Below are 27,178 nucleotides of genomic sequence, written 5' to 3'. Positions count from 1 at the left end.
CTTTATACAGTCTATCATTGATGGGAATTTGGGTTGGTTCCAAGTGTTTGCTATTGTAAAAAGTGCTGCAATAAACATACGTTTGCATGTGTCTTTATAACAGAATGATTTATAATCCTTTGGGTATATACCCCAGTAATGGGATTGCTGGGTCAAATGGTATTTCTGGGTCTATATCCTTGAGGAATCACCATGCTGTCTTCCACAATGGTTGAACTAATTTACACTCCCACCAACAGTGTAAAAGCGTTCCTATTTCTCTGCATCCTCTAATTGCTGCCTGCTACTTCCTCTGGAAGCTTTGTCCCAGAGGGCCACTAGCCTGATGCCCGCTGGAGCTCTCCTGTATAAGGTATCTGTCAACCCCTGTTGGGATGTCTCTCCCAGTCAGGAGTCACAGGGATCAGGGACCCTCTTGAGGAGACAGCCTGCCCCTTAGCAGAGCTCAAGCTCTACTGTGCTGGTAGAACCCTCTTTGTCAGGATCCGCTGCTCTTTTCAGAGCTGGCAGGCAGAAACATTTAAATCTGCTGAAGCTACGCCCACAGCCGCCCCTTCCTCGAGATGCTCTGTCCCAGCGAGATGGGAGTTTTATCTATAAGCCCCTGACTAGGGCTGCTGCCTTTCTTTCAGAGATGCCCTGCCCAGGGAAGAGGAATCTAGGGAGGCAGTCTGGCCACAGCCAATTTGCTGCACTGTGTTGAGTTCTGCCCGTTCCAAACATCCAGGCTTTTTTAGCACGGTCAGGGGAAAACCGCCTACTCAAGCCTCAGTAATGGCAGACACCCTTCCCCCCACCAGGCTCAATTGTCCCAGATTGACTTCAGACTGCTGTGCTGGCAGCGAGAATTTCAAGCCAGTAGTTCTTAGCTTGCTGGGCTCCGTGGGAGTGGGACCTGCTGAGTGAGACCACTTGGATCCCTGGTTTCAGCCCCTTTTCCAGGGGAGTGAATGGTTCTGTCTCACTGGGGTTCCAGGCGCCACTGGGGTGCGAAAATAAAAACTCCTGCAGCTAGCTCAGTGTCTGCCCAAACAGCCACCCAGTTTTGTCCTTGAAACCCAGGGCCCTGGTGATGTAGGCACCCGAGGGAATCTCCTGGTCTGTGGGTTGCGAAAACTGTGGGAGAAGCATAGTATCTGGGCCAGATAGCACAGTCCCTCATGGCTTCCCTTGGCTGGGAAGAAGAGGCTGTCCCACTCCTTGCACTTCTTGGGTGAGGTGACACCCCACCCTGCTTCTGCTCACCCTCCATGGGCTGCACCCACTGCCTAACCAGTCCCAGTGAGATGAACAGGGTACCTCAGTTGGAAATGCAGAAATCACCCGCCTTCTGTGTTGGTCTTGCTGGGAGCTGCAGACCGGAGCTGTTCCATTTGGCCATCTTTCCAGCAGCCTCTGGCAGATTCTTATTAGCCTCATTTTACAGATGAGCCAAATGAAGTCCAGAGCCATTAACAGACATACCCTAAGTGAGATTCATAATGTGTGACACAGCTAGGTCTTAAACCTAAGTTTTCTGACTTGAAGTTCAGGGCACTTTCTATGTCCAGGGTGTCTTTCAAATAAACTATATTTTCTTCAATGAGTACCATTTGGCTCATGCTATATACACACAGTTAGTAGAGCATGAAATGATTTCATACATTCCTTCAGTCTTTCAACAAATACAATTTAATAGCTCCTATGTTTCAAGCATGCTTCTTAAGCCAAATCTGTTGATACATTCTGGAGGAAGTAGATTTGAAGAAAAAAGTACAAGTGGTTTCCAGACAGAAGTTTGAAGGTAGGTACAGAGGCAGCGGTGTGCTGGAGCCAGTATGTACCAGCTCTAAATAGCCGATTCCATGTGTAGCCTCCTATCTCCGAGTTCAGTTACCTCACAGTGGCTTGAAATTGGCCATGTTGAGAGTATTTACACCACAGATATTGGCAAATGCTGAAAATTAGGGCCCTTTTTTTTCTACTTGGAGAGCTGGTTGTTAAACACTTACTAGCACACCATTGATTACTAGGGCTTTGTGTGAATGGTGGCCCTTGCCCTAGTACTAGAAAGTGGAAAATAATATTGAATGTGCTTCCTAGGCAATCATGCCCTTGCACCAGAGACAAATTTGCCTCAAACTTCTATGCGCAATCTGGGAGGAGGGTCTGTTACCTGTTAAGAAGAGAGAGAGACATAGAGAAAGCCATCCAGGTGATAGAGGCAGGAGACAGCCAAATGCTGTCCAGGTCATTGTGCAAGCTAAACATTGTGCATGTTTAGCTTGCCTAAACATGCCTACAGTGGAAAATTCCGTTCCTTAACACATGCACAGGAAGGGAAATAAATCAATGTGGAGTGGCTCAGACTAAGGGCCCACATGTGCACTGGAAGAATGGGGTGGAGCCACCAGGAATTCACACCTTATGGAGGGCAGGAGGGGTCCTCTTCAGCTTGTGTGTAGTGGCCTGGTATTCAATTTTGTGAGGTGGAAAACCTGTGTGCAGGACCCCTCTTTTTGTTGACAGTTTTTCTTTTCACTTAATAAATTACAACCTCCTCACTTTTCAATGAGTCCACATGCCTAATTTTTCTTGGTTGTGAGACAAGATTTTAGCTGGATTTTAGCTGAACTAAGGAGCAAAAAATCCTGCATTATTTTGGTGCCCATATGGGGACCTGAAAAAGGGTGAGTAAAATGCAGACTCAAAAATCTCTTTCTCTTTTGTTTCTGAGCCTTCTTGTCCTCGGACTTAAGAGAGAGGAAACTGCACCCTATCCCCCAACCCTGACACTCTCAGGGGTCGGGAATGTCAGCCCTGGTCACCCAGCCTGGAGTGCAGTGGCCCAATCTCAGCTCACTGCAACCTCTGCCTCCCAGGTTCAAGCAAGTCTCCTGTCTCAGCCTCCCGAGTAGCTGGGACTACAGGCACGCACCACCACACCTGACTAATTTTTGTATATTTATTTATTTATTTTATTTATTTTTTGAGATGGAGTCTCACTCTGTGGCCCAGGCTGGAGTACAGTGGTGCAATCTCAGCTCACTGCAACCTCCACCTCCCAGGTTCAAGCAATTCTCCCGCCTCAGCCTCCGGAGTAGCTGGGACTACAGGTGCATGCCACCACGTCCAGCTAATTTTTGTATTTTTAGTAGAGACAAGGTTTCACCATATTAGTCAAACTGGCCTTGAACTCCTGACCTCAGGTGATCCAGCCATCTTGGCCTCCCAAAGTGCTGGGATTACAGGTGTGAGCCACCATGCCCAGCCTAATTTTTATATTTTTAGTAGAGACAGGCTTTCACCATGTTGGCCAGGCTGGTCTCGAGCTCCTGACCTCAAGTGATCCACCTGCCTTCACCTCCCAAAGTGCTGGGATTACAGGTTTGAGCCACCATGCCCAGGCAGGACTTTCTTAAAGAGCACTCAGCTTAATTAAAAGTGGATATCCAAGTTATAGGTGTATTTAAAAGGACTTTATGTTTTTCTCTTCGTGGATCTTGTTTTGCTAGAAAAAGTCGACTGAATTACTTTTCTCCATTTTGCGTTGCCACTCTTAATGCATGCATGAGAGACCCTAAGATAATTTCTGATGGCCTAGGACTCCTTGGGAAAAACAGAAAAGGTGCCACAGATTCCATCTGGGGAGAAACCTCTGTTTTCCTCATGGAACCCCAGGAATTAAAAACAGATAGGTCCCTCTCAAAATTTGTTTTTGTCTTCCAGCTATACCTGTTTGTTGGGCCCTGGAAACAGCATTCTTTCCTAGCCTTGCTCTTAAAGGGCCCCACCTGGAGGCCAATAATCCAATTAGGAGATTGGCAAATAAAAAGTCTTACAGCTATCAGATCTTCTTTCTCTGTATAGTTATATATGTGTTGTGTGTGATGTCTATAAGAAAGAGCTCTAATTAATTGGCTTAAAGAAGGATAAGTGCTTGGATCAATATTCTAGTTCTGGGCAACTATCCTACAAATCCTTCCAGTTGATAGGAGTAAATAGGGTGCCCATCACCCGGAGGTTTCCTTTTTTGAGAAAATAAGAGCAAGGGAGCTAACCAAAGCCAAGCCCTGTGCATCCAAATCTTAGCAAGCATAACTATAGCCACTAGTTATCTGGACATGTCAGCAGCCTCAGGATTTTTGAGCCATCCTTGCCCTCTTGTTTTGTTTTGATACATGTCTTCTAATAACCTGGTTTATCTCTTCTCACCTTTAGGCCATTAAACTCCAAACGGTCATGCAACTGGAGACTCGGATGATGGCCCCTTTTACCAGGACCCTTAGGTAGGTCTCCAGGGGAGATCTGACTACCATTTTCCCAAAACAGCAATATCCTGTCAGCAGGAAGCAGTTAAGATTAGTCTTCATCCTTATATTTATCCTTATTCTAATAGTAGTTAGATATACTTCTTTAGGTGGGGAATGATAGAGGCAGGAGACAGCCAAATGCCATCCAGGTCATTGTGCACAGGGGGCTTGCCTAACATGCCCACAGTGGGCCAGGTGCAGTGGCTCACACCTGTAATCCTAGCACTTTGGGAGGCCGAGGCAGGTGGATTGCCTGATTTCAGGAGTTTGAGACCAGCCTTGGCAACATGGTGAAGCCCCGTCTCTACCAAAATACAAAAACTTAGCCAGTCGTGGTCGTGTGCACCTGTAATCTCAGCTATTCAGGAGGCTGAGGCAGGAGAATTGCTTGAATCTGGAGGTGGAGGTTGCAGTGAGCCGAGATCGTGCCATTGCACTCCAGCCCGGGTGGCAGAGTAAGACTCTGTCTCAAAAAAAATAAAATAGAATAAAAAAATAAACATGCCCACAGTGGAAAATTTCATCCCTTAACACATGCGCAGTAAGGAAACTAAATCAACGTGGAGTGGCTCAGACTAAGAGCCTGTATGCGCACTGGAAGAATGGGGTGGAGCCACCAGGAATTCGTGCCTTAATGCAGGCGGGAGCTGGGCCTCTTCAACTCGTGCGAGGTGGCCTGGTATTCAATTTTTGAGGTGGAAAACCTGAGTGCAGGACCCCTCTTGTTGAGAGTTTTCCTTCCACCCTCCTCACTTTTCAGTGTGTCTGCATGCCTAATTTTTCTTGGTCGTGAGATAAGGACCTGGATTTTAGCTGAACTAAGGAGCAAAAAATTGTGCATCACAGAGGAAAAATGAAGAATGAGGAATGAGGAGTGAGAAGTCAGAGGACAGAATCTAAGACAACCCTGCAGTGACCTGGAAGTCAAGAGGGTGAAGAAATAACAGTTCCCACTCTTTGACTTAATGACTCTGGCTTTCCTCCCCATCCTTCCATACAAAGGTGACAATTACTCCCATGTTACTAACGCCAGTGGACACTTCACTTCTCAGAAGCATTCAACATAACTGCCAACTTCAGTCTTCTCAAAACATTCTCTTCCTTTGACCCCCTGATTTTCTTCTCCTGTTCTGCTCTTTTTTGGCACATCTTAATCTCCTCTACCTCCTCCTCATTTTCTACTTAGCCATAAAATTTGCAGCTCCTTGAGGCTCTGTTGTAAGCCGTCTTTCCTTCTTATTCTACACTCTTTCCCTAAGCACTCCCATCCTCTCCCGTGGCTTCTTTAGCCATCAGAAGGATAATAGCTCCTGACTCTGTATTCCAGCTTCCTAATTAGCAGCTCCACTTGAATGTGTCACAAGACTCTCAACCTTAAGTCTAAAAATGAACTTCCCACCCAATCTTATTCTTGTATTTTTTAACTGAATAAAAGAGTATACTGCTGGTTTGTCACCTGAAAACCTGAGACATCTTTGACTCCTCCTTCATCTAACCCTTAACCGTGTTGATTCTTCCTCCCATGCTTTCTCCCTATCCCCTTCTTGGCACCCTTTTCTCACTTGGATGGTTGTAGTAGCCTCCTGAGTGCCTCCTTGTCCCTAGTCTTTCCACCCTTGCCAAGAGTCCATTCTCCACAAGGGAGCTAAATGACTTTACAAACACAAGAACTTGGGGCATTCTCCTGCTTTTAAACATTTTTACTATGTCCCATTGCTTGTAGAATAAAGTTTTTTCTCAATGGAGGTGAAATTCACATAACATAAATCATTTAAAACAGAACAATTCAGTTGTACAATCACATCTATCTAATCCCAAGACCTTTTAATCACTGCCGAATAAAACCCTGTACCCATTAAGCGGTTGTGCCCATTCCCTTTACTTTCATCCCCAGGAGACCACGCATCTGCTTTCTGTTTCCATGGATTTTCCTATTCTAAATACTTCATATAAATGAAACCATACAGTATGTATATGCTGTTCTGTGATGGGCTTCTTTCATTGAGCATAATGTTTTTGTGATTTATCTATGTCACAGCATGTGTCAGTACTTCATTCCTTTTTATGACTGAATAATATTCCATTGTGTGTGTATATATATATATATATATGTATATATCACCATTTGTTCATCCACTCATCCACTGATGCAGATTTGGGTTGTTTCCACCTTTTGGCTATTCTGAATAGTGCTACTGCGAACATTCATGTACAAGGATTTCAGTACCTGTATTCAATTCTTTTGAGTATATAACTAGGACTGGAATTGCTGGGTCAAATGAAAGTTCTATGTTTAACTCTTTGAGGTACTACCAAACTCTTTTGTACAGTGGATTCACCATTTTATGTTTCCATCAGCCATGAACAACAGTTCCAATTTCTCCACATCCTCACCAGCACTTGTAATTGACTGTTTTTTTGATTATTGCCATCCTAGTGGGTGTTAAGTGGTAGCTGGTTGAGGTTTTGCTTTGCATTTCCCTAATGACTAATGATGTTGAGTGCCTTTTCAGGTGCTCGATGGCCATTTGTATATCTTTGGAAAAATGTCTATTCAGGTCCTTTGCCCATTTTTAAAATTGGGTAGTCCTTTTCATGTTAGGCTGGGCTACAAGAGTTCTTTATATATTCCGGATATTAGACCCTTATCAGGTATATGACTTGCAAATATTTTCTTCCATTCTACATGTCTCCTTTTCACTTTCTTGATAATGTCCTTTGATGCACAAAAGTTTTTAACTTTGAGGAAGTCCAGTTTATCTAAGTTTTTCTTTTGTTGTTCATGCTGCCACTTCCTAGCTGTGTAATCTCTCTGTACCTCAATCTCCTAATTTGCCAAATGGCAATAATAGAATTGTTGTGGGGATTAAATACACAGATAAAGTTCTTAGAAAAGTACCTGGTGCAAAATCAGCACTTGATAAACGTTAGTATACTATACTACATTTACTTCTAGGCCAGTGTGCCCTGGATAACATTCTGTGACAAAAATGGATGTCAAAGGAAGAGCACAGATAAAAATTCTAATGAACGTTAAGCAGGTTACATTCTTCTGGATTAGACCAACATTGAAATCAAATATTTTATTTCCACAAGCCCAGATATGGTGCCAGCATTTGGTACTTACTTAGAGAATAATGTCTTCTGAAAATGTGATTTTTTATCAGATGTCTTGTAATCATCCAACAACTCTGCTGGCTAATTTGTATTTAATAACATATTTGAGCTCTTTTTTTTTTGTTTTTTTTTGAGATGGAGTCTCACTCTGTCACCCAGGCTGGAGTGCAGTGGTGCAAACTCAGCTCACTGCAACCTCTGCCTCCTGGGCTCAAGCAATTCTCCTACCTCAGCCTCTGGAGTAGCTGGGATTACAGGCACACGCTACCGCGCCCAGCTAATTTTTGTGTTTTTAGTAGAGACGGGGTTTCACCACATTGCCCAAGCTGGTCTTGAGCTCCTGACCCCAGGTGATCCACCCACCTCAGCCTCCCAAAGTGCTGGGATTACAGCTGTGAGCCACCGTGCCTGGCTGAGCTCTTCTTTTTCACTGACTCCCAATCAACTACCACCCAAGAGTTCCTGAAAGAGCTTGAGATTTCCAATCATTCTGACCCCTCATTTCATCCCAAGCACAATTTTTTTCTTTTCTTTTTACCACGGGTTCAGAGAAAGTGTGGCAATGCAATCCTCACTGAGTATTATGGGTTGAATTGTGTGCCCTCCAAATTCATATTCTAAAGTTCTAACCTCCAATACCTCAGAATGTGACCTCATTTGGAAATAGGGCTCTTGCAGATGCAATTAGTTAAGATGAGGTCATGCTGGAATAGAGTGGGCCCCTAATATCTCCGATGTCCTTTAAGATGGCCATGAGAGCCTGCCTGCCTGCCTTCCTTCCGTCCGTCCGTCCGTCCTTTCTTTCTTTCTTTCAATGGTCTCCCTCTGTTACCGAGGCTGGACTGTACTGCCGTGATCTCCGCTGGCTGCAACCTCCCTGCCTCGGGCTCCCGTGATTCTCCTGCCTTGGCCTGCTGAGTGCCTGGGATTGCAGGCATGCGCTGCCACGCCTGACTGGTTTTTGTATTTTTGGTGGAGACGGGGTTTCGCGGTGTTGGCCGGGCTGGTCTCCAGCTCCTGGCCTTGAGTGGTCTGCCCGCCTCGGCCTCCCGAGGTGCTGGGATTGCAGACGGAGTCTCACTCGCTCAATGCTCAATGTTGCCCAGGCTGGAGTGCAGTGGCGTGATCTCCGCTCGCTACAACCTCCACCTCCCAGCCGCCTGCCTTGGCCTCCCAAAGTGCTAAGATTGCAGCCTCCGCCCGGCGGCCACCCCGTCTAGGAAGTGAGGAGCGCCTCTGCCCGGCTGCCACCCCGTCTGGGAAGTGAGGAGTGCCTCTGCCCGGCCACCACCCCGTCTGGGATGTGAGGAGCGTCTCTGCCTGGCAGCCCCGTCTAGGAAGTGAGGAGCGCCTCTGCCCGGCTGCCCTGTCTGGGAAGTGAGGAGCGCCTCTGCCAGGCCGCCCCATCTGGGAGGTGAGGAGTGTCTCCGCCTGGCCGCCCCATCTGGGATGTGAGGAGCGCCTCTGCCCAGCCACCACCCCGTCTGGGAAGTGAGGAGCGCCTCTGCCTGGCCGCTGTGCAATCTTCCAAGTGTGAAGTGACAGCCTTTCTGCAGGTGTACCCAACAGCTCCGAAGAGGCAGCGACCATCGAGAACAGGCCATGATGACGATGGCGGTTTTGTCGAAAAGAAAAGAGGGAAATGTGGGGAAAAGAAAGAGAGATCAGATTGTTACTGTGTCTGTGTAGAAAGAAGTAGACATAGGAGACTCCATTTAGTTCTGTACTAAGAAAAATTCTTCTGCCTTGGGATGCTGTTAATCTATAACCTTACCCCCAACCCCGTGCTCTCTGAAACATGTGCTGTGTCAACTCAGGGTTAAATGGATTAAGGGCGGTGCAAGATGTGCTTTGTTAAACAGATGCTTGAAGGCAGCATGCTCGTTAAGAGTCATCACCACTCCCTAATCTCAAGTACCCAGGGACACAAACACTGCGGAAGGCCACAGGGACCTCTGCCTAGGAAAACCAGAGACCTTTGTTCATGTGTTTCTCTGCTGCTGACCTTCTCTCCACTATTATCCTATGACCCTGCCACATCCCCCTCTCCGAGAAACACCCAAGAATGATCAATAAATACTAAAAAAAAAAAAAAAAAAAAAAAAGAAATAAGAAAAAGGAAAAAAATAAAAAATAAAAATAAAAATAAAAATTTTTAAGTTTTAAGATATCACATTAGAACAAATGTGGCAATAATATTAAAGAAAACCAGACTGCAAAATCACACCTCTTATTCCAAGCTTGCAGCACTTCACAGAGACTTTGTTTCTTGGCAGTGAGTGACTCAAAGACCAACTGCAGTTGCTGAGGCTATCTACAGAGGAAGACATGAGCCTTGCTTGCATCTTCTCAATCCAGTTCTTGAACTCACCTTCTTCCATCTACAAGGAACAGAAACAACCGCAGGAGACAGAGACACTATACAGACATACCCCAAAAGAAACTGCTATTAAGTTAATAATTAACTTTTTAATTTTCTACCAAAGAAATAAATTACCTCTTTCTGTGCAAAAAAAAAAAAAAAAAAAGAAAGAAAGAAAGAAATTCACCCATATTATCAAAAAAAAAAAAAAAAAAGATGGCCATGAGAAGGCACAGAGACACACAGGGTTCTCCCTCACCATGTGACAATGAGGGTAGAGTGGAGTCACGCAGATGCAAGCCAAAAATCAAATCACCGAAGATTGCCAGCAAATCAGCAGAAGCTAGCAGCGAGGCTAGAAAGGATCCCCACAGCTTTCAGAGGCAGATTGGCCCTGCCCACAGCTTGACTGCAGACATCTAGCCTCCAGCACTGTGGAACGAGACATTTCTGTTAAGTACCCAGTTTATGGTGCTTTGTTACAGCAGCCCTAGGAAACTGAGACATGGAGAAAGAGAAAAAAATGCCTCTCAGGTGGGTTTTCTTCCTTTGAGTCCTGTAGAAAGTGGAAATTAGAAATTGTTTTAATTCTTCCATGTCTGGGCACTTTCAGAGAAAAAATATGCTTTCCAGGTGCATTTAAAGCTCAAAATATAGACCTCTCCAGTCAGCTCATGACAGTTTTACAGCTAAGAATCTTCTCAACTTAGATGGGGGTGGAGGAAAAGGGAAGCATCAGGGCTGGACCATGTTGTAGTCTCACGCCTGTAATCTCAGCACTTTGGGCAGGTGGATCACCTGAGGGTGGGAGTTCGAGACCAGCCTGACCAAAATGGAGAAACCCTGTCTCTACTAAAAATACAAAAATCAGCAGGGTGTGGTGGCGCATGCCTGTAATCTCAGCTACTCAGGAGGCTAAGGCAGGAGAATCACTTTAACCCAGGAGGGGGAGGTTGCAGTGAACCGAGATTGCACCATTGCACTCCAGCCTGGGCAACAAGAGCAAAATTCCATCTCAAAAAAAAAAAAAGAGAGAGAGGAACAAAGTGGTGTAATTAAGGTGTCTAAGGTGTCACTCTGGGACTGGACATAAACCCTGATTCTCATCTCAAAGAACTGGAAAGGAAAAGGAGTAGAAGACTAAGTACCTTGAGGCTGACGACCCCAAAGTCCTCCCTTCTGTGCCCAAAATGGCGGTGACGGGTCAGAATAGTTGGGACGTCCTGTCCACAAGACTGACAGCCATTCAGCACCCCCTGCATGGCCAGCTGGTAGAGCTGCCCACTGTTTGGCTTAGGTAGTTGATGAAAGGCTGTGGCTTGCTTCTTTTCATTCCTAGCAATCTCTCTCTCTCTCAGGTATGTGATTCAAGCCCCAAACTTATGGAAACTTTGTATTTATACATCTTTCAGATTGTGTACTTTGCTTCCTCCCAGGTTCCCCGACTTCCCTTCCTTATAGGATTTTCAGTGACTTCTTCTTAGGCAGTGTTTCAGTGAAACCTCTGAGCCTCTGGGTATTAACGTTTGATTAGAGGTGCTCCCAAGGTCCAGGGAAAAGCCCATGGGCAGGCCAGTTCAAAGGCAGAGCATCTTCTGGTAATGAATGTTGTGGATTCATTCTGTCCTGTCAGATTTCCCAGGAAGCAGATTCTGAAATATATATTCACATGCAATAAGGTTATTGGGAGAGACTCTTGGGAATCAACACCTGTGGGGGGTGGAGAAAGCCAGACTGGACAGAAGGGGAATTGGGGTGTGACACGGTCACACCAGTGATCTCAGTCAATCTCATGGAGGACTATAGATGAAGGATGGCCTTTCAGAATTGTCCTGATCCTCTAGGACTGTCCTGCCACTGGATGTGGGAACATGACCATGGAGGAGGCAGATGTTTTCAGCTGCTGTTTTCTCCCAGGATATGATATTGGTTTTGATTTACTTATCTTTGTTATTAAACTGAACTGGGGTCCACTTGCCTGGGGCAGCAAACCCAAACGCTGACATTGGCATAGCATCAAGAGAAAGTGAGGCATTTATTGCAGGGCACCAAGCAAGAAGAATCGGGCAGCTCATGCTTAAGACCGGAACTCCCAGATGACTTACAGGTAACAGTTTCTAAAGGTGAAGAGGCAGAGGTTGCAGGCAAAATCATAAAGCAAAACACGGAGGCTATACATTGGTTTGACCTAAAAAAGTGGGATATCTCAAAGCAGGAGCCCATAGGTTGGTGGTAGACTCAAAGATTTTCTCATTTGCAATTGGTTAAGGAGGAAAAGATTTTTTTTTTTTCTTTAACAGCTTTATTGAGATATGCTTTATGTATTAAGTTTTGTCTCTAAAAAAGAACGTCAGCTCTGGCTCGTGGGTGTGACCTCCCCCAGGACCCTTAGGAAGAAATTTAGAACAAAGAACAGCAGTCAGGGTTCAGTCCTCATTTCCTCCTTATCTGGGCCTAAGTGCCAATGGATCCATTTGGTGGGGATCCGGGTTTTTGAAAAACAACTCAGTGATATATGTTAGGATGTTACCTTTAGTTTCTATAGGAAGCAAAACATCTGCTGACTCTAACTTCCTTGGCTATTGTTTTAAATTACTATTATCTTCTTGCTTATTGAGTTGTTCCCTTATTGAGGCTAGCTAGTTGCCTCGAATTTCCTTTGAAGGAGATTTTCTTTTATTTTCATGCTCAGGGGAAGACGGGTACAGGCTCCTAAAAGGGGTTCCTGTTCTGTCTTATCTTGCATGGGCTGGAGGGATAGTTCAAGGTTTGCACTGAGCCTTCTCTACTGTGATACTTCTCATTCTGCAGGCCAATGAACCAATGTAAGGTTTCTGCCAACCCTCAAGTATGTCCATTTCAAATTACACATTTGGGGATTAGGACCATGACCACTGGGTGAGTCTGTGGACCCAAGGGGACCAAGTGTGAGCTCGACCTAGGCCAGGACCATTTATTACCTGGTGCCCATTCACCCCTCCTCTAATAGATGGCTCTCATAATGTCTTAGGTTTCCAGGTACCAATATTAACTTGGACTCTGTGTCCTCAAACTATATGGGTACCACGCTTTCCCAGCACATAATTACCTAAGTAAATAGTTCTTAGTATTTTGGGGGGAAGACTAGGGGAATCATTGCCATTTATACTTGCTATGGTTTTACAAGGCCTTCCCAGGGATTTAGACTCTCCTTCAATCAATGGGTGCTAGGTCAGAAAACTGGCTCAGGTCTGGAAACTAAAAAAGAGATTTTAAGTTTTTACCGTGGTGGCTACTTTTAGTCTCCTAATCATCTACTCTTGATTTCTTTTGGTTGTATAGATTGAGCAAGACCCTGTTGACTGTCTGTTTGTCTTACCTCCAGGGACATCACATTCTAGTTGCTGCTTCAATAGCTCTCAGGTCAGGCCTCCTGGGCTTCCACTATAGCTTTGCTTTTCATGACAATAATTGTACCCACTTTTCTTCTGGTATTTAAGTGTCACCTGACTCTATTATTTTGGAATTCTGTCATTTCCTTCTACTATCAGAGAGCCCAGTTCTGCAACAGGATCTCCCACCTTGCCTTAGCTTGCAGAAAACTATCACCATTAAGCTTCGCAGAGATTCTGGTGCCTTCTTACCAGTGCATTTCTTATTGATTTTATCAACAGTGTGTCCTCCAGGGCTTCCCACCAAACATAGTCACAGAGTGAGTTTCCCAGTTTTGCTAATTATATCCACTGTAGTAGGCCTACTTCTCAGGGTTTCTATCCCTCTTCCACCATCTGCCACAGCAATTCTGGCACTTCTACTTCACTTTGTCCAAGCTTCTAAGGGCCATCCTAGAAACATGTTAGCTTCACCTCCTTAAATAGGGTATTAAATCTGTATTGCGGAAGAGTGCTGCCATATTGATAAACTGCCCCCAACCAACTTTATGTCCCATGCCCCTTGATCCAGTACCCTTAGAATCTAGTCATTTATGTATTCTCCCAGCTCCTGCCAGCACATATTGGCATGTATGCATATGCATATAAGTCTGGTAGCTCCTGCTGGCTATAATCCCTTTCCTCTCTTAGCAGGCCCAGCACAGTTGGGTTATGTTGTGACATATTTCTGATTATTGGTCAGGAGGGGAGTTGAGAACATATCCTTGAGGAGTGTGCATATTGTCTGGCAAGGCAAAGGACTTTGCATTGGTTTAAACCAAGGTGTGTTCCTTGGGGGTGGTGGACATCAGAGTACCATCTTTTAACAGGAAGGAGTGGGTTGCTTCTGCAGGCCCAGAGGATGTAGGAGAATCTGGGGATTCAAGAATTTCTAATACATTAACACAGTTTTGATAGCGATAGGAGTCAGCCAAATGCAGAGACAGATTAGGGGTGGGTCCCTGGTGAAACCCCACCTTCAAGTCAAAAACAGTTTGAAGGCTGAAAAACTAGATTGTTGGTCCCAGATGAAACCCGTGACCCGGAGTGAGAACTTCTGTTCCTGTTTGCTCACCCTTTCCCTATTGATTCTTTCTGAATAATACTTTTTAACCAATTGAATGTTGCCTTTTCCAATACTACCTATGGCCTGCCCCTCCCCTATTCTGAGTCCATAAAAATCCCCGGACCCACCTACACAAGGAGGAGAGAACCACCTGACTGTGGGGGTGAGGGACCATCCCCTGTGTCCCCTCTCCACTGAGAGCTGTTCCGTCGCTCAGTAAAATTCTTCTCTGCCCTTCTCACCCTTCAATGTGCAGTATATCCTCATTCTTCTTGGGTGTGGTACAAGAGCTTGAGAATCACCAAATGCGGGTACAAGCTATAACACAGGCAAGCTGAGGCACACCAGCATGGCCAAGCAAGCCCTGGGCGGACATCACTGGCTGGAGGTCCCAGGCTTGCAAAGTGACCAAGAAGAAAAAATCCTACATCACTTGTCCACATCCCATGTATTGCAGTTCCATTCCTTCATAATTAGGGCTCTGACCTTGGCAGAGCTGGTCTGTGGAACTCAGAAGTCAACCTTCTCTGGAACTCTGTGCTTCCATAATTAAATCCTAAATTCAGTCCTCAGGTTTTTCTGCACTCCAATGATAGGAGATGAGGGTATCTTTTTATGCTTCTGAGGATGTCCTCTGGAATTCTGACTTAGCCTGTAAGAGGTGATTAATTACCCTCAGCCTTTTACTGTCTTGCCCCAAAGAATAGATTATTTCCTAACAACAACTATCTAGTTCTGTTGTCTTTATAATGACTATTGTCCTGTATCTCTCAAATGCCTGATACACTACTTGCCAGTAAGTCCTATTCTACCAGCCATCATTCCATGTACACCATGGTGGAGTTTTAATAGTTGCAGCAGTACAGTGGGCCTGAGGCCATTTGTGCACCCCCAACCACCAGTGGCAGGTCCTCATGGCTGGCTGGCCAGTGGATGATTCCACCCTCAAATCTCAATTGACAAACAGTCTTCATTCTTGGATGAATCCCCACACTGCCACAGATCAGGTTTCCTGGGCATCAGACTCTGAGATGGAGACCAGATGCAAGAGGTGCATGGGGACACATACCTGTAATCCCAGCTTGGGAGGCTGAGGCAGAAGAATTGCTTGAATCTGGGAGGCGGAGGTTGCAGTGAGCTGAGATCATGCCATTACACTCCAACCTGGGCATCAAGAGCGAAATTCTGTCTCAAAAAAACAACAACAACAACAACAAAAAAGAGGTTTATTGGGGAGTGCTTTTAAAATTAACCCCCAGGGGAAGGGAAGGGAGCATGATGGGGCAACAAGAGAAGTTAAGCTGTGATGTAGTCACATCAAAAGCCTGAACCAATCCCACTGGTCCTATGGAGCTGAGATGGCTGATAGCCATCCCACACTGGGGCAAGGGGGCTAGATATTTATACACCTTGTCTTTACTAGTTGTGTTCAACAGCTGAGGGCAATCTCCAGAGAGGGCCTCAGCTACCAGCTGTGAGTTGTCAACACTCTGAGCGAATGAGGAAATAAATGACCCAGTCCTGAAAGGGGTTGGAAGTGGGTATCTGAGGGGCACACCACAGCATCCTCTCTGAGAGAGTCTATGGAGAGCAGCTTAAGTCATTCTTGACCTAAAGCAGGATCCAAGTGCAGACTCAAAGCAGAACTCATACCTTGAGTGTGTGGTTCAAATGCCACTCAGTAAACATGTAGGATTCTTTCAAAACTCATGTATTGTTGGAGTTGGAAAGCCCTTAGAGGAGATTCCATTTCAGACCCCGCTTGTTATGGATGAGAAATTTAGACACAGTTTGACCCAAACAGAGCTTTTGACTTCCAGTATTGCTCTTTCTGCTATGGCTTTCTGGTTTTGACTTTATAAAATTCTGAAAATCTTTCTCTTTGTATCTGCTGAAGGAGTCTAAATGGTGACAATTTGGCAAAAAACCAATTACATCTTTGTTATTATCTCAGGACGCATGAGATGGAACGGCGATTCAACAGTGATCACCTCCACAAAAGAAAGTTATCAGTGATGGTCCGGGCACGGTGGCTCACGCCTGTAATCCCAGCACTTTGGGAGGCCAAGGCGGGCAGATTGCCTGAGCTCAGGAGTTCACGACCAGCCTGGGCAACACAGTGGAACCCCATCTCTACTAAAATAAAAAAAATTAGCTGGGCATGGCGGCATGTCCCTGTAGTCTCAGCTACTTGAGAGGCTGAGGCAGGATAATTGCTTGAACTCAGGAGGGGGAGGTTGCAGTGAGCCAAGATTGTGCCACTGCCTGGGCGACAGAGCAAGACTCCGTCTCAAAAAAAAGAAAGTTATCAGTGATGGATATAAAGTATCATTTTATGTAATAGTCATAAAGCATTAAATTATTTATCCTCAATTGTTAAGCTGGGTGATATGTACATGGGACTTCAGGGCTTACTGTGTTATTTTATATGCAATTTTATATGTTTAAATTTTTCCTTAATAAAAACTTGACAAAATTATTTAGCCCTTGTTTGTTTGTTTTAAAGAGATAGGGTCTCACTATGTTGCCCACGCGGATCGTGAACTCCCGGGCTCAAGCAGTCTCCTGCCTTGGCCTCCCAAAGTGTTGGGATTAGAGGTGTGGGCCACTGTGCCCGGTCTCCCTTGTTTTCCTATAAATACATGATGCCTAGTCTATACATTGAAAGAGATTTATTTCCTCTAAACATAAATGATTTAACAGTCATTTATGTAGCACTTACTCTGGGCTTAAACACTGCGCTAAGTTCCAAAGAAAGAAACAAAGATGGATTAGACAGGTTAATCAATTTTTTGCAAGTGAAATAAAACCTGACATTTGTAGTCCTAAATAATTGGGGTTTCATTTTCTTAAAGTCTAAGAAGTCTGGAGAAATATAGTCCAGAGATAGTGTAGTGCCTTAATGACATCATCAAAGACCTAGGTCCTCCTTTTCCCCCAGGTATTTCTGGGAGTCATTGGGAGTCATCAGATAAGGTTGCCAGATAAAATACAGGACACACAGTTAAATTTGAATTTCAGGTAAATAACAATTCCTCTTAGCATGACTATATCCCATGCAATATTTGGGATATATGTATACTAAACATTTTTTTTGATATTCATCTGGAATTCAATATTAACTGAGAGTCCTGGGTTGTTTTGTTTTGTTTTGTTTTTTGCTTTGTTTCTTTTTTTGAGACGGAATCTCGCTCTGTTGCCTAGGCTGGAGTGCAGTAGTAGTAGATCTCGACTCACTGAAACCTCTGCCTCCCGGGTTCAAGCGATTCCCTTTCCTCACCCTCCCAAGTAGCTGGGACTACAGGTGTGCACCACCATGCCCAGCTAATTTTTTTATATTTTCAGTAGAAATGGGGTTTCACCACATTAGCCAGGCTGGTCTTGAACTCCTGATGTCAGGTGATCCGCCCACCTCAACCTCCCAAAGTGCTGGGATTACAGGCCTGAGCCACCGCGCCTGGCCCTGTGTTTTTATTTGTTAAATCTTGCAATGCTCCCTTTAGGGAGCAGCTCACATGTGTTCATGACAAATACTATCAGTTATTCCCTCAGCCCATGTTTTCTAGAAAAACAGAGCAGAGGCAAGCCTCACATGCTACAGCTCATTGTAAATCCCAGGGCGGGGCAAGGCAGGGAAGGAAGGAAAGCAAATGCAAGGTGGCACTTGGATTAGCAGCCCACAGCTTCCAAGGAAAGAGAGCAGCTGCTCAGCTGTGCAGAATGTTGTCTAGACAGGCCCTGTAGAAACCCATGCCTTGGAAATGTCCCTCTTGGTGAAAAAGGAGAGGGCTATATCTGCCAGGTCTTTCACCTTCTGTTATTGTTAAGATTCACTACACAGGGTGTTGATTCCCCTACTCTTCTGGTTGAGTTATGTGGCTACTCTAGGCAGTTGATAGGGAGGCCAGATCCCACGTCCTCCAATGTGGCCTTCACCTGACCCCAGAAGTGTGAGAGGAGCCACAGCAGCTGTGGGTCTAGTCAGGAAAAATCTGGACACCTGTGCTGTCCCCATAAGCATTATAGAAGCCATGTAGAAGCAGGCTCTCTCCAGAGGGAGGCTGAGGCTGCTGGCACTATGAGGAGATGAAGTGATGATGACCACAGCAGCAAGCACACTGGCAGCCACAGCCCTGGGGCGAGGAGACTGGTGTACGCATCACATGGACCATGTTCTCACCTCCTCCTGCTAGAGCTTCCTATGCTGGGGATCTCCTCCAGACACTAGTGCCCTTGCAAGATATCACTACTTCTTCTGGCCTCTTCACATGCATCTGCAGGGGCCACTGTGGCAGACCCCACAATTCCTGGCAGGGGGCTTCTGCCACCTTCTGTGCCACTGGAGCCCCTAAATGCTATGGTAGAAAAGGAAGATGGCCTCTCTTTTCCTGAACTTGTTTCATACTCTTTTAGATGGTTACCTATGGGGACATTTTCTGAATCAAGTGTCAGCAAAATCACACTCAAACCGACCGTGGCAAAAAATAAGTAAGTAACCAAAAGGAAGATACTATTTATGTTATTGAAGACATTTCTTAGAAGATGACATACAAATGGCCAATGGGTATTTGAGAAAGGCTCAACATCACTAATCATCAGGAAAATGCAAATCAAAACCACGATGAGCTATCATATGACCCCAGTTAGAATAGCTATTATCAGAAAGTCAAAAAAAATGCTGCTGAGAATACGGAGAAAGGGGAACACACACTGTTGGTGGGAATGTAAATTAGTACATCTATTACAGGAAACAATATGGAGGTTCCTTAAAAAGCTAAAAATAGAATTACCGTACGATCCAGCAATCCCCCTGCTGCATATATCTTTGAAAGAAAGGAAATTAATATATCAAAGAGACATCTGCACTCCCATGTTTATTGGAGCACTATTCATAATATCGAAGATGTAGAATCAACCTAATTGTCCATCAGCGGGAGAATGGATAAAGCAAATATGGCATATATACACAGTGGAATACTATTTGGCCATGGAAAATAATGAAATCCTGTCATTTACAGCAACATGGATGGAACCGGAGATCATTATGTTCAGTAAAATAAGCCAGGCACAGAAAGACAAATATCACATGTTCTCCTGCATATGTGGGAACTAAAAAAGTGGACCTCATGGACATAGAAGGTAGAATGGCGGCCACCAGAAGCTGGGAAAGCAAGTGGGAGGAAGATCAAGAGAAGCTGGTTAATGGGTAGAGATACAGTTAGATAGAAGGAATAAGTTCTAGTATTTTATGGCGTAATGGGAAGTTATAGTTAATTTTTTTTTTTTTGAGACGGAGTCTTGCTCTGTCACCCAGGCTGGAGTGCAGTGGCGTGATCTCGGCTCACTGCAACCTCCACCTCCTGGGTTCAAGTGATTCTCCCACCTCAGCCTCCCAAGTAGCTGGGACTACTAATTTTTGTATTTTTGGTAGAAATGGGGTTTCACCATGTTGGCCAGGCTGGTCTCGAACTCCTGACCTCAGGTGATCTGCCCTCCTCGGCCTCCCAAAGGGCTGGGATTACAGGCATGAGCCACCATGCCTGGCCTATAGTTAATAATTTATTGTGTTTTTCAAAATAGCTAGAAGAGAAGAATTTTAATGTTCCCAACACAAAGAAAAGAAAAATGTTTGATGTGACGGATATCCAGTTACCCTGATTTGATCCGTACACATTGTATACATGTATCAAAATATCTTATGTACCCCAAAATATGTACAACTAATATAGATAATTAAAAATAAAAATTAAAAAGTAGTGTTAAAAAAAAAATCCCAAGAGGAGCTTTACGTTCAGATGTGGCTGGGCTCAGAGCTCAAGTGATGTCTTCTGGGTTCTTTCTAACTCTTTGCTCTGCCCTTCCCTGTGTTGCCAGCATTATTAGGCTCTAGGCAGGGGCAAACCATCATAACCTAACGGCCTCCAAGGCAGTACAAGGAAAGCCTCTCTTCTGGCAGTTCTGCAGAGGAGTCTTGGGTTTCTTCTCTTCAGACCAACTCAGGCGAGGGAGCCAACTCCTAAGCCAGGGTACGAACTATGCTCACTGCCCAAGGCTGAGTCACGTGTTGCATGCACCCCAACAACATGACGAGGAGAGGGTGGGGAGGTCAGGGAGTGTTGCTGCACCAAGGGAGAGGATACTGGGAGACAAACAAATAAATACTGGCCACAGATTGGCCACAAACAAAGAAGGACTGCTTGTGCCTCCACTCCTCAAAGAGTTTTAATGTACACCCCTCTTCTCTATAGGACCAAGCTGTAAGTTCCTGGGGACTGTTCCTGGGGCAGACTAACAGAAGAAAGCAATCTTAGTCAAAATCTTCCCTCTCCAACAACTACGCCTGCTTACTGAGTCAGGCTCATGAGCTCCCTACCACCAACCAAGCTGTCGACGTGGAATCAAGCAATGTACTTTTGGATGCATTTGCTCCCAAAAGGTGTGGTCAGTATCTCACACAGAAAGACTGTTTGGCCTTGTGATCCAGGAGAAACCACTCTGATCTTTGCTGATCCCAGGCCCCTCTGTGATCGGGTACAGGAGATCAGAACCCTCAAATAACAGGCTTGATACGGTTTGGCTGTGTCCCCACCCAAATCTCATCTTGAATTGTAACTCCCACAATTCCCTTGTGTCTTGGGAAGAACCTGGCAGGAGGTGATTGAATTATGGGGGCAGGTCTTTCCTGCACTGTTCTCATCATAGTGAATGAGTCTCACAAGATCTGATGGTTTTAAAAATGGGAAGTTTCGCTGCACAAGCTCTCTTTGTCTGCTATCATCCATGTAAGATGTAACTTGCTCCTCCTTGCCTTCCACCATGATTTTGAGGCCTCTGCAGCCATGTGGAACTGTAAGTACATTAAACCTCTTTTGTTTTGTAAATTGCCCAGTCTCGGGTGTTTTTTTTTTAATTTGAGACGGAGGCTTGCTCTGTTGCCCTGGCTGGAGTGCAGTGGTGCCATCTCCGCTCACTGCAAGCTCCACCTCCTGGGTTCACGCCTTTCTCCTGCCTCAGCCTCCCGAGTAGCTGGGACTACAGGTGCCCTCCACCACACCCGGCTAATTTTTTGTATTTTTAGTAGAGATGGGGTTTCATTGTGTTAGCCAGGATGGTCTTGATCTCCTGACCTCATGATCTGCCCGCCTCGGCCTCCCAAAGTACTGGGATTACAGGTGTGAGCCACCGCGCCCTGCCCAGTCTCGGGTATGTTTTTATCAGCAGCATGAAAGCTGACTAATATAAGGCTAAAGGTTTTCTATAATCAGATTTATCTTAAGTCTATCCTAAATATAAAGCTGATTCATAGTTAGGAGGACAATTATCTATTCCCATAAATAATAGGTCAGTTTATATAATAAACAGTTTGCTGTTTATTATATAAAAGGAGTTGCTTTTCATGCTTGACAGATCTGGTTTTTTGGATCAATATTCCCTACCAGAAGCATGTGGTAGGGAATATTTTGAACCCAGCCCCAGTTCATGACTTATATGTGAAACACCTTGTGGGGAAGTCTGTCAGAATCAACATAAGAATGTGTCCTTGTCTGGGTGGAGTGGCTCATGCCTGTAATCCCAGCACTTTGGGAGGCCAAGACAGGCAGATTACCTGAGGTCAAGAATTCAATACCAGGCTGGCCAACATGCTGAAACCCCATCTCTACTAAAAATACAAAAATTAGCCAGGCGTGGTGGCAGGCCCTATAATCCTCGCTACTCAGGAGGCTGAGGTAGGAGAATTGCTTGAACCCGGGAGGCGGAGGTTGCAGTGAGCTGAGATTGCACCACTGCATTCCAGCCTGGGCAACAGAGTGAGTGTCCCTCTCAAAAAAAAAAAAAAGGATGTGTCCTTTATTTAAAAATATTTTTTCCTCAGCCTTTGTCTTTGAGCCTGTGGATAGGACAGGTTATCGGTCGGAGCTGTGCAGACTTAATCTTGATGCTTGGTCATTCAAAGCGCTGACATAGCTCTTCCACAGGAGGCCTGCGCACTGCCACTCATGCTGCCACCGTGTCTTGAGTGATCACTGAGAAGTTCCAGCCATGTTTTGTGAGTACTCAACACCAACGTCAATGTGTAGCAGAAAATAGCCCTTGCCATCAGTGCCATTAAGGGTGTGGGCTGAAGTTATGCTCGTGTGGAGTTGAAAAAGCAGACATTGACTTCCCCAAGAGGGCAGGAGAATTCACTGAGGATGAGGTGGAACTCCCTGAGGATCACCATCATGCAGAATCCATGCCAGTACAAGAACTCAGACTAGTTCCTGAACAGACAGAAGGATGTAAAGGATGGAAACTATAGCTAGGTCCTGGTCTGGACAATAAGCTCTGTGAAGACCTGGAGCGACTGAAGAAGATTCAGGCCCATAGAAGGCTGTGCCACTTCTGGGACCTTTGTGTCTGAGGCCAGCATGCCAAGACCACTGGCTGCCATGGCTGTACTGTGAGTGGATTCAGGAAGAAGTAAGTTTGTAGGTCTTGTATGTATATATACTTAAAAAAATAAAAATAAAATAAAGTCCTGGTATCACCTTAAAGTTTAGGATAAGGTCACTATGAAAAGATCCCAAGCCACACTATGAATTATACAAATGAGAGCACTATTTATACACAGTGGATGGACAGAAATGACAAAGTCTGACTAAACCAAATGTCAATAACGTATTATACATGACTGTGGGAATGTAAATTGGTTTAGCCACTATGAAAAACAATTTGTCAGGCCGGGCGCAGTGGCTCACGCCTGTAATCCCAGCACTTTGGGAGGCCAAGGCAGGCTGATCACTTGAGGTCAGGAGTTCAAGACCAGCCTGGCCAACATGCTGAAGCCCTGTCTCTATTAAAAATACAAAAAAATTAGCTGGGCATGATGGCAGGCGCCTGTAATCCCAGCTACTTAGAAGGTTGAGGCAGGAGAATCACTTGGACCCGGGAGATGGAGGTTGCAGTGAGCCGAGATTGTGCCATTGCACTCCAGCCCGGGCGACAGTGTGAGACTCTGTCACAAGAAAAACAAAAAGAAAAGAAAAAAAAGAAAAATAATTTGTCATTATCTTCTATAGTTACACACATATCCTCCACCCACCTCTCCTTTCATCATGGACATAATACCATAGAGAAACTGTTGCTCATGTACACCCACCAAGAAACATGTTTAGGGCAGTAATTTTTTATATGACCAAAACAAAACAGAACAGAACCTACCCAAATTCCATCAACAGGAGAATAGATAAATAACTTGTGAAATGCTTACCCAGTGGAATATTATAGAACAATGAAAAACTCTGTCTCTAGCTGGGCACAGTTGCATGTGCCTGTAGTCTCAGCAACTCAGGAGGCTGAGGTGGGAGGATCGCTTGAGTCCAGGAGTTTGAGGCTGCAGTGAGCTATGATCACACCACTGGACTCCAACCTGGGCGACAGAGCAAGACCCTGTCTCAAAAAAAGAAAAAGAAAAGGAAAGAAAAAAAACGTCTTCACCAGCTACCTGTATCGACATGAATGCATCTTGGAAATATAATGTAGTGGGAAAAAGAAAGTCAAGTTGCAGAAGGCAATCCACCATATAATCACTTTTTTGAAGCTCAAAAAAGAAGTAAGATTAATATATAGTTTGTACACATATACATCTGTAGTAAAACTATTTTTTAAAAAGCCAAATTAATTAAAATGTAAAAGTAGGATAGTATGACCTCTCATGGGGAGGTGGAGGGCTGAAAGGAGAAGCACGCAGGTGGTTTAGATGGTACTGGTCATAAATTGGTTTATAAACTGGGCGGTGGATGCACAGGTTTCATTATGTTATTATGCTTCACAAACATATAAGTTACACATTTGCTTTGCATCCATCAAACAATACAACATGAAGAAAATTCCTTAAGTCATGTGGGAAAAAGCAAGTGTAGTCATATTTACATTCCAACATAATCCAAGGAATCATTTGTGAGAATGCTTTGTGATATCTCGAGCCCCTTTCACTTTTTAACATTTGTAATCTTTGACCCCCACTGCATCCCTTCTTGCAATGACTGTAAAATGCCACACTAATACGGAACAAAGCAGAATAGAAGTCAGGATAAGCATGGAGTCCTGATAGATTAGGTAACAATTGGGAGTAGGAGACATAAATCTTGTTTGGAAAGAAACACTCAAAATGTTAACCAAGGCAGCACTTGAGGTAGGATTGGAGGAAGGAGGCGTTTCAACAGGAGGACGCTTCACTTTTTACTCTTCTGTGCTGCTTGGGTTTGTTACAATAAGGGTACGTTACACATGTAAAAATTTCACAACAGTAGAAATGGAAAAAAGCAGAGGGATTTTGACCCCACACCTTTTCAGTGTGTATCTCATGAATTGCTTTTGCTTTCAGGTAAGGAGGAAGCATGTGCATTTGCTATTGAAATCAGAAAGACTTTTTCTAAGATAGGTGACATGGCTTTGACGTTGCCTACTAGGTTTTATCATAGTATCATGTCTAGCTTCAATAGACAGTTGCTTTTGTCTCCTAATCTATGTCCACAAATGGCTATGGCAGAGACTGGTTGACCCATTTCCCCCCTTTTTCTTTTGTAATCAACCTCCATATGTAGCTGGGCATGTGGCCATCCGAAACAAAGATTACATTTCCCAACACCCTCTTACCCCCGACTCCTCGTAGCTAGGTATGGCCATGAGACTAAGTTCTGGTCAATGACATGTATGCACACATCCTGAATACAAAATCGGAAAATGTCCTTAAAGGGAGGGAATACGTCCACCTTTGCCCTTCTTATTTCCTGAAATCTGCAATGTGGAACTGTAGCAGGAGCTCCAGCAGCCGTCTTGGGTGTGATGTCTTCAGCATGTAGAAGCCACATGCTGAAGATCAGAGCAATGGAGGGAGCCTAGGTCCCTGTCATTGGAGAGCATGATACCTGCTCAGCACTCAGCGCTGCCAGCCTCTGAAACCCATTTCCTTTCTTTTTTTTTTTTTTTTTTTTTTTTTTTTTTTTTTGAGACAGGGTCTTGCTCTGTCACCCAGGCTGGAGTGCAGTGGTATTATCTTGGCTTACTGCAACCCCTGCCTCCTGGGCTCAAGCAATCCTCCCACCTCACCCTCCCAAGCAGCTGAGACTACAGGTTTGTGCCACCATGCCTGGCTAATTTTTGTATTTTTTGTAGAGATGCAGTTTCACTAAGTTGCCTGGGGTGGTCTCAAACTCCCAGGCTTAAGTGATTCGCCTGACTCAGCCTCCCAAAGTGCTGGAATTACAGAATGAAGTGAGAAACTCACTTCTATGAGAAAGAGCATCTATGATGTTTAGGCCACCGTATTTTTTCTGTCATATGCAGCCAAACCTAATCCAAACTGATCTAACGGTTTTAGTTTATCTACTCTAAAGTCAAAAAATTTGGCAGACATCCTGTAACGTAAATTAGCTTTAGCAGCAATTCTATACAGCAGGTCAAAACATTCATTTACTCAGGGACCACAATTCCAAACTAATTTGTCCTAGAAGGTTTACCAGGAAACTACTGTTAAAATAAAATCCTTAGGCAAATTAAATTTAACAGAGTTTAATTCAGCAAAGAACGATTTGTGAATTGGGCAGCCTCCCAAGCCAGAGTAGGCTCTGAGACTCCAGCACTGACATGTGATGGAAGATTTATAGACAGAAAAAGGAAAGTGATCTATAAAAAACTGAAGTGAGGGACAAAACAGCCAGATGGGTTACAGCTCAGTGTTCGCCTTATTTGAACACGGTTGGAACTGTTGGCCACCTTTGATTGGCCAAAACTTGGTGATTGGCACAAGAGTAGGCTACAGTCTGTTTACAAGTCCATTTAGGTTATAGTTCATGATATATAGAGAAACCTTTAGGTCGAACTTTAGATATTTATATGTAAGGAGGCAGCTTTAGGTTACACTTGTTTTAACTCTATATTTTAAAATTAAGTTAAGGTGTTTTACTGAGAGATGTTTGTCCAAGTGAGCAATCTTGAGCATCTGCTTTGAATTTTTTCCCCAGCTAGAGTTATCATAGACATGCTTAAGGCAGTGTCCTTTCCCAGTTGTTTCTTGAGTAATTGTTTAAAATGCAGATTCATTGGCTTACTCTAGAACAATGGAATCAAAAATCCATAGAGAGATTCCTGGGACTCTGCATTTTTAACAAATATCCTAGTACGACTTACACACAATAACATTCGAGAATTCTTAGATGCCTCTCTCTTTCTCTCATAAGCTAAAGGAGCCAAACTGTTCTTTGAAAGAGACTTTGGCTTCCGTTTTTGGGTACCCCCTTAATCTACCTTCTGCTGCTTCTTTTGAGATGTTACAACTTCACACTCTGCATGTTCAGTTTTATCAAAAGCCCAGATAGGAGAAATAATATCTGTGGTGGATTTCCTAAGAACATGCAGTCCATTCATATTGGGTTTTTTTAAAGCTATTCTAAATTGTACCCTTAAAATGTATCTGAGTATCAAAGAACTGCCTACTGGAATTGTATTATTTGGCCTTTTGTTTGCTTTTGTTTTTATTGAATTGTACCCCAGAGTTACAATATCAGCTTACTTCAAACACAGTTATAAGAAAGAACAGGAGGAAATGTGTTACTATCGCTCTTGTAGGGCTATGTTGAGATGTCTCCCCCTACAAAACAGTACTTTCCTTATGAGCACCCATAAGAGAATGTGTCAAGTCTCAATATCAGAAAGCATAATACTTCCAAAGAGCAATTGGTTTCTTTTAATCTAATGGAGATGATAAAAACAATTATTAATTATTTTTCCCTTTTGCTTTGGTTTCTGAGAGTTTTCACAATGAAATGTCTTGTGACCTACCTTGAGCAAATATATAGGACTCTATGTTATACATTACTTTGCACTGGTCTTACCCATGACCTTTTTATTATTTTCCTTCATCATATCCCTTAAGAGTATATTGTATGAT

General features: G+C 44.3%; 1 pseudogene; it reads left to right on the top strand.

The window, feature by feature from the left end:
* LOC112132372 (small ribosomal subunit protein uS13-like) overlaps positions 1–22,711 on the top strand; it is a 35,493-nt pseudogene extending 12,782 nt beyond the window's left edge.
* Positions 22,712–27,178: the final 4,467 nt, after the last annotated feature.

Source organism: Pongo abelii, chromosome 1 (genome assembly GCF_028885655.2).
Source record: "Pongo abelii isolate AG06213 chromosome 1, NHGRI_mPonAbe1-v2.0_pri, whole genome shotgun sequence".
NCBI classification, from domain to species: domain Eukaryota; kingdom Metazoa; phylum Chordata; class Mammalia; order Primates; family Hominidae; genus Pongo; species Pongo abelii.
Note: the sequence above shows the minus strand (reverse complement) of the source record. Positions and strands in the feature narration are given on the sequence as shown.